The 8,076-nt window shown below is 44.6% G+C and overlaps 1 protein-coding gene across 1 annotated transcript in view; it reads right to left on the reverse strand.

Moving 5' to 3' along the window:
• Nucleotides 1–2,623, reverse strand: part of IL1RAPL2 (interleukin 1 receptor accessory protein like 2) — a gene marked incomplete at its 3' end in the record, with an annotated part of 395,896 nt that extends 393,273 nt beyond the window's left edge. Inside the window, exon 1 of the mRNA XM_082322891.1 lies at nucleotides 2,574–2,623. The remainder of the gene's footprint in view (nucleotides 1–2,573) is intronic.
• Nucleotides 2,624–8,076: the final 5,453 nt, after the last annotated feature.

Consider the following 8,076-nt stretch of genomic DNA (forward strand, 5'->3'; position numbering starts at 1 on the left):
AAACGTCCTGAGGAGCGGAGGGAGCGTCAGCTGCAGAAGTGCAAGGTGGAGTCGGTACCTTAAACCTGGTCTTGCAAGGCTCAGACCAGACAAGGCGGCATCGAAGCAGCCCCGCGCTGGTACCAGTGCGCTGTGGCAGCGTACACCCACGCCGGCGCTGGGCAGCGGACCACGCGCGTCTCGGGGCGCAGCCCCAGCACCCTTTCCCCCGCTCCCCCCGCAATTCTCAGCCGCTGCTCTGGCCTCGGGCTGCCCGCGCAGCCCCCATCAGCTGAATTTCCGTGGAGAGAGGTGCAGCTCGCCCCAGCGGTTACAGCATTTGCACTAAACTGGGAGAAGCCGCTTTCAAACCCGCTGCACGTTTTCATACCATCACTAGCACCAATTTAACCAGGCTGCCTTGAACTGGACCAGGTTAAGTTTCTGTTCCCTAACTCTGCTTCTGACATGGCATATCCACGCTTTCTACAGCATGGTAGTGTTATTTTTAGTTTCCCTGTGCCGCTTTTTACTCACTTTTCAATATCCCAGAATAGCTCCATGCAGAGTATAATCTGCTTCTGCATCTTGCTCAGATTCATAGGAGGACCCCGTTTTGTTAGGCAACTGCGATACAGGCAGAAAAATCATGGACCAAATTTCTGTAAGTGCACTTCAGGCTCACATAAGCAGCATGACTTTACAGTGCCATTGCTTGGACCGACTTGTGCTGTGTCACAGGGCATGCGATCGCCACTCCTGCACATGAGCCCTGCCAGCCTGCAAACACCGAACAACGCAGCGGTGAGAAGCTCGTAACCTAAGCACGGGAGCAGCGTCCAGCCAGTCACAGGAAAACATCTTCCTCGGGAGACGCTCACCACACAAGTTAGTGTCTCCTCAGCATCTCCCCCCAAGCCAGGGCAGCTGAGAAAAGCCAGATCGGGCTCAGTCACACAGGGCCCCCTCAGCTACGCATCAGTGCCAGCATCTTTGCAATTATTGATGTCAAAGCCAAGAAACACTCGGCTCTGCTTTCAGGTCTTTATTGCATATGCAGAGCTGGCAATTAGAAACACTTTCTTGTTACCTATAAACAAAGTAAATCTGAACTAGATGTCATACAGGGACAACAAAAGTAGCAGCATTTTTAGTCATTTCTCTGAGTATAACCATCCTTTAAAACCTCTTTTGACTTGAGGAGGTGCTGGGGCCGAACAGCGTGCAGCCGCTTTGTTCTGCAAGGTGAGGCCAAGAACAACCAAATGCGACGACTTTTCACAGTCCCAGCCGTGGGGGGGGCTCAGGGACACGCAAGGTATTCTTACATACAGTAAATGAGCAAAACTATTGTAGTGCAGGAATGTGACAAAAATCAATGAACTAGCCCATTTTTACTGCCCGTATAAATCTTTTGACTAATTAGAAAGAGTCAATATGTTGCCAGGAGACCTTGCTTCTCCATGTGACATAGACTTCTTCACCAAGATGCTAATACCTTTGCTGCAATTTATAACCTCTGACACTTCAGCTACTCTTTCATTTCTCCTGGCATGATTACAGTGTAAAAGTGCTATTTTTTAAATTATTTATCAAGTCACTTACTAAAGTCACTTTTTAGCTGAATTAAAAGATTAAAAACCTAGAAATAAAACACCCCATGGACTTCAAAATATACAGTTAGGTGAAGCTGTATTTAATGATACCTTGGATTTATATTTGAACTTTAAATGAATAGATAAAGCAGTACCATTAGACATACTTCAGCATTTTATAATAAGTCAAAAAACCTTAATTATTATGCTACACTATATGAATGTATACATTATTCATAAAAAAGACAGAAATATACCACTGACTGAATTTTTTTAAAACTAACTTAGTTTCCCTTATTCTGATCTCAGCCCATTGTGGAAAATAATCCATTTCACAGACCAGAGTAATATGATATACAGCTGTCAGTCTTTAGGTAGGCTCAGTAGGAATGAAAAGAGGAAGGTGGTATTAATGGAGTTGAATACAGAGCAGAAGAGATCAGCCTTCAGAGGAACTGCAGGAACAGCCTGCCATGCACCAAGCCTTACACTAATTTCTCATGTATCACTAAAGAAGTAATGAGATCTGTTTCGGCCTTTGTTTCTGACCTTTTTTTTTTTTATTATTATGTGTGATAAAGCAGGTTAGGGACCTCAGCTGAGACATCCCAGGCGCACTGTGTGTTGTAGACACACACAGAAAGAACAGAGAATAATGCAGTTGACGCTGATAAAAATGGGAGTCAGAGAGATTATTCGCACTGTCATACTTGTCTATCCTAGGAAGGGATGTCCAAAGAGACTGATTAACTTGGGCAATGTCAAGCAGTAAGTCTGCGGGAAGCCAGGAACTGAATGCATCACTTCGAATCCCATTTAGTTAAACCTCTCCATTCTTTCTGCTAACCAAATTATTCCATGATGGGGTATTCCAGGGTTTTAATCCAATGCCAGAGAATTCAGTGAAAAAGACTCTTTTCCACTGACTTCAGTTAGCTTTGGAAGAGTCCCCAGATACACTTTCTTAATCAATTTTAGTCAATCTAGGCATGGACTCACCCGTATCCCTTACAATTAGGTTGTGGCCAAACATCCTCTTCTGACTGCCACCAGCAGAGGTTGTCCTCCCAGCTGCTCTTTTCTCGCCTGCCAAGGATCAATGGATCTGCCTGTTGAGTGCCTTACACTCTGTCCTGCTTCAGTCAAATAAGATAGGTTTGTTTTGACTTTAAATAGCAGAAATTAAAGAGCTCCCACCTGAGCAGCTTGCTTGGCAGAGCTGGGGTACAAAGTGAGCAGCCTCCAGCATGAATACAGTAATTTGGGGGGCATAAACTGCCCTAATAAACCCTACCACTAACACAGATGGTTCCAGAAGGGGACATTGTCTGTGGCTGCAATCAGGAGACCCTCAGTCTTGCTACGAACCTCTGCTTCTGAATGTACATGATTTTCACATCTCTCTTACCTGAATGGGAAGATAACAGGATGAGAGAATTTACAGCTGTGTAAAGTCCCATTTATTGACTTTATGTCTAGTCTTTTGCACATAGCAGCACAGAGTCAGGTCTGAACTTTGGGAAATAAGGCCACACATGGAAACTGTGCATGTGTGTGTGTATGCTCCGGCTCAGAAGAGACCCTGCAATGACAACCGTAAGCAAGAAGAAATGAAGCTGGAACCTAAGTCTGTCTCTCTAAAAACACCGTCAACCCTTCCCAGCAATTAATTTCAGCAGACAGAGATGCAAAGCTGGTAGATAACCCCGTTGCAGCCAGGCACAAGCACCCAGCCTCCCTAAGACCAGGTGTCCATGACAGACCTGCAGGGCTGCAAACCTGCAGATGCTGCAGAGCATCACCCACCCCCACGCCGCGTCCACCGCTTCCAGCCCCACTGCGTCCTGCTGCCCCGGGCCCCATGCTCTCCGCAGGCTGCTCTGCCAGCAGCACCCACGTTGCTGGAGCAGAGAGAGGCGGAAGCGCTGATCCACAAGGATGTGAGATGCTGATGCTGCAACAGCAGAGCACGGAAGGGAGCTCATCACAGAGAGACTTGGCAGGGCTGTGTTTACACGGGACAAAAGCCAAACCAAAGAGAGCCTGTTGCGAAAGAAATGAGGAGGACATCGGCGGCCGGATAAGACTGGATGAAGGATTAGCTACAGGAAGGAATAAACTGACAAGGAGAGAATCCTGCCTGGCTGGTAGCAGCCATGATTCTGATCACCACTTGTCAGGAGATAAACACAGAGCTGCATAGTAACGTATTTCCAGTTCAGCTCTGCAAAGAGGGATTTTTAATAGGGTGCCAATTCCCTTCAGTTGGAGGGACTCGCCCAATAATGTCATTGCTGTTGACTGAAGTTGCACACAGACAGTATAAAGCAGCAGTAAATGCCAAGATTTCAAAAATCATTTTGCATCTGACATTCTCCTGGGTTATTTCAAGTGAAAGATAAATGCACTATCTTCCAAGCAGTAATCTTATTTGATACCAACAACATACACAAGTAGTTACGTTTGGAATAGGGTAACTTTCTTGCTTTTATGCTTGAAAGCTGAAGATAAAATTATTAAGCATTCTGCATGTACAGAGTGCAAGAGGAGTGACTGCTCTGCATAAGTATATGGATTGGAAAATAAGAATTCCCTTCCCCAAAGAATAACACGACAGGCTTACAGCAGAGGTGACATCTTCATGCAGCAGGCATTATATTTTTTAAAAGAGTAAAAAGATACAGCATATTCGCTATTTACCTGTCTCTCTTGACTGGCTGACAGCAGAAATTAAAGCACTGTTTGGATTAATTAAAATCAGACACAAATCCTAACTTTGCCTTAATCCAGCAAAGAGCTACGAAGCTTGTTAGGGAAACTGCTCAAATGGAGACCTTTTTTTTCATATGCAGAATAGTTTGTGGAGCAGGAATGTAAAATCCACTAACAGATAGTGGAAACATGCTTCCATTTCCCATTGGGAATTTCTCAGACAAGACTAAGACAAATGCTGCCTTTAGCTGTTTATTTCACTTTTTGGTGGGAGAACCAATAATCTGGAAAAAGGCGGCAGGGGGGAAGGAGTAAAAATAATTAGCACACACAAACACACAACTCTGTCCTCTGGGTGGGACGTAGCTACACAAACAATCGATCCAAGCAGTTCTGAGACCTCTGGTGAGCACCAACACCATCCTACAGCAGATCAGCCCCTATATAACAGAAAAGTCCTCCATCAGCCCCTCATTTCTCCTCCCTGCATCCCTTTTCAGTTATACGGTATCTACCAGCAAAACTGTGGCTGGCAGAGACACAGAGACAAAAGATTAAATGCAAGTTGTGCTTCTTCTAACCTCTTGTGGGATTTAGAGAAGCTAATCAACGTTGGATTCACTTGTATTCCACAGATCATTTTTGTTTGGCAGTATCTAATCATAATTGCAGAAATCCCACTGCAATACAGAGTTTGGCAAACTCATCTTGGAACAGCTCATTTGGTGCAAACTTAGATTATATTTTAACTTCAATGATAAGAAATTACTGAGAAGATGACAAGCACGGTTAGTTTTAGATGCCACAAGCTGAGGAAAAAGAGGTAAGTTACCTAAAATGATCTCATCATATTTTGAAACTTTGTCCTCATAAAATGCAAATTTCTGCAAGTGGATGGTTTGAAAAACCTAGTTTAAAAAGTAAAAGGAAATAAAACCTAGAAATCAGCAAACACTGATGTTGATCATCTATGTTTTTCTATTACAAATTTCTTTTTCCCTCTCCATTTTTTGCTGGTGCTTCTAGAAAAGAAGAAATTAATACAGTACTTTGTTTACTTCTTTGTGTTTGTAGCAAACAATAGAAGTTTTAAATCTGGTTGTAAAAATCATCCTATTTTGCATTTCTGTTCTGCTCAGATTATCATATTTCAGGCCACAGAACAGAGCAAATCGTAACAACGAAGGGAAGGGTACAACAAATGGTCTGAAACTCTGGACTGATGGCAAAAAACCACAAATTACTTTTCTGGACAGAAGCTACACATATTTGGGGTAGCTTAGATTTAGTTGAATAATGGATTTTCCAGGTCAGTTGGCAAAAGGAAAAGAAAAATGTTGTTTCAGATGAAAATGAAATGGAGTTTCAGGGCAGGGGAGAAATGTGGTAAAAATAATAATAATCAACTTTAAGTGTTGTTTCATATCCTTGTTCACAGATAGATAAATCGTGTATTAAACCTACATAGCTGGATCATACTGTAAACAAGTGTCTCTTTTTCAGGTTGACCAGCACCATTACTAAAATGTAAAGTTCAAGGTTAAATTCCAGAGTCTGAGTTTTTCGCTTCCCAGAAAGATAACTGGGCTTCAACGCAAGCAGAAGCACTGGGTTAGCCCGACATGCAGCAAAGGAAAATTTCGCTGTTCCCACTTATGTCTGCACAAGGGTCCTCCCTGGCTCTGCACACTCACACGCTGCAGTCGCTGACGGGCCTGCCAGAGAGCGTAGAAAGAGCCAAGCGTGTTAAATGACCCGTGCTGCGTAGCCGCAGCGGCACAGCTCCCGGCTAGGGTGGCTCACGCCAAGCTCCAGGTGGGGAGGGTTGGAGAGGGGAGCTGCCCGAGTCTGGCTTGGCTCCTCTGAGCACAGCCCTCAGCGGCCAGAGGCACGGCCAAGGGGCTCATCTGCCAAGACCCTTTCTCAAGCCCTCACTTCACCTCAAGGGCAAACATAGGCATATAGACCCTCTAGCTTTTATGCAACATAGTGTTTGGCAGAAAAAAGGTTCCTTCATTTTTCTGAGGTGTACGTACATGAAATACATTTGGCAAGAAAAAGGTACTCCACACATAAACACCTGCACACCCACCCGTTCACCTGGCAGGCTGCTCCAGCGTGACCTGTTCGAGTAGTCCTCTAATTTGTCACATCAGTAATTCAATTCTGATGTCAATATTTCAAGGTCTCTTTAAGCATCAGTGACCATATCCTATGAATGAGAAAAAAAAAAAAAGCAGCCAAACATATTCGCAGCAGTCAACAACGCAAAGATATGCTAAAATACTTTTTCCAGCCTTACCTGTTTTAATGCCTGGTAATAAACACCTTTCAGGACATTTGTTTTCAGGCTTTATCATCCTCTGTTGTCCACGCATTCTAAGGCACTGAATTCCCTCTCCCAGTACATCTGCAAAGGGAAACATTTATGGAAATAAAGGGATATGATTTAATCTCAAAGACTGAACAGTGGCTTTAGATACACCATACAGCTGGCTTTGGCTGGGGTAGAGCTAATTTTCTTCACAGTAGCTGGTATGGGGCTGTGTTTTGGATTTGTGCTGGAAACAGTGCTGATAACACAGGGATGGTTTCGTTACTGCTGAGCAGTGCTCACACAGAGTCAAGGCCTTTTCTGCCTCTCACCCCACCCCACCAGCGAGGAGGCTGGGGGGCACAAGGAGCTGGGAGGGGACACGGCTGGGACAGCTGACCCCAGCTGACCCCAGGGATATCCCACACCGTATGGCGTCATGCTCAGCATATAGAGCTGCGGGAAGAAGGAGGAAGGGGGGGATGTTTGGAGTGATGGCGTTTGTCTCCCCAAGAAACCGTTAGGTGTGATGGAGCCCTGCTTTCCTGGGGATGGCTGAACACCTGCCTGCTGATGGGAAGGAGTGAATGAATTCCTTGCTTTGCTTTGCTTGCGTGCATGGCTTTTGTTTTACCTATTACACTGTCTTTATCTCAACCCACAAATTTTCTCACTTTTGCTCTTCCGATTCTCTCCCCCATCCCATTGGGGAGGAGTGAGCAAGCAGCTGTGTGGGGCTTCGCTGCTGGCTGGGGTTAAACCACGACAAGCATTTTGGGTTTTTTTCACTATGCCTAAGCCAGTCCTGCCCTCCAAGCTGTCAGTGAGTTCATTTCCTCAAAAGCAATGAGTGTTATCAAAGACAAAAAAGAAAACAAGTCAGTGGAACTGGAGCTAACGGCTTCAAAAACACCTTTGATTGCCAATGCTTTTGGCTTGTGATAACACGGTAATATTCTAAAATTGGCTTGAATTTCTGCAAGAAGCTGTTTAGTGTATTTCAGACTTGAAGGTTTCTTACCTATGTAAAAATGCCAGTACTTGGAAATATCAAGCACACTAGAATTATACCCCATCTTAAAGGAAACAGAACATGCATGCTGAAACTACTTGCTTAATTTCTATTTTGAGTATTAATATTCCCTGGCAAAAAACAGGTGGAAGACAAGTGGATAGGTATGTCTGCTCCACGCAGGCACATAGTGCCCGTGCTTTCCAGCCTCCACCTCCATCAAACCTCCAGTGTGCAGCTTCCATCGAACTGCTTAGGGCCAGAGGCCCCTCTTGTACTTCCAAAATAAAGAAGCCACTATTTGGAAATCAATGTACAGCACCAGTCGCCTGAGCAGAGCAGACATGTCAGTTGTCTTGGAATTTAAATAACCACAGCTTTGGAGCCGGCACATCAGAGACAGCCTTAGCTCAAGTAGCAGAATCACAGCATTGACTTCAAGCACTGCATAAGATCCAAAGAAA

This window comes from Platalea leucorodia, assembly GCF_965183815.1.
Source record: "Platalea leucorodia genome assembly, chromosome: 10".
In the NCBI taxonomy this organism is placed as follows: Eukaryota; Metazoa; Chordata; class Aves; order Pelecaniformes; family Threskiornithidae; genus Platalea; species Platalea leucorodia.